This window comes from Sinocyclocheilus anshuiensis, unplaced genomic scaffold (genome assembly GCF_001515605.1).
Source record: "Sinocyclocheilus anshuiensis isolate Anshui unplaced genomic scaffold, SAMN03320099.WGS_v1.1 scaffold1236, whole genome shotgun sequence".
NCBI lineage: Eukaryota > Metazoa > Chordata > Actinopteri > Cypriniformes > Cyprinidae > Sinocyclocheilus > Sinocyclocheilus anshuiensis.
In genome coordinates, this window is record NW_015546096.1 from 214,165 (window position 1) to 214,370 (window position 206).

Below are 206 nucleotides of genomic sequence, written 5' to 3' on the forward strand. Positions count from 1 at the left end.
TATTAGATAGAATGACAGAATGATAGATAGAATAATAGATAGAACGATAGATAGATAATTAGACAGACAGACAGACAGACAGATAGATAGATAGATGATAAATAGATAGATACAGTGATATATAGAATGACAGAATGATAGATAGAACGATAGATGGATAATTAGACAGACAGACAGACAGACAGACAGACAGATAGATAGATAGA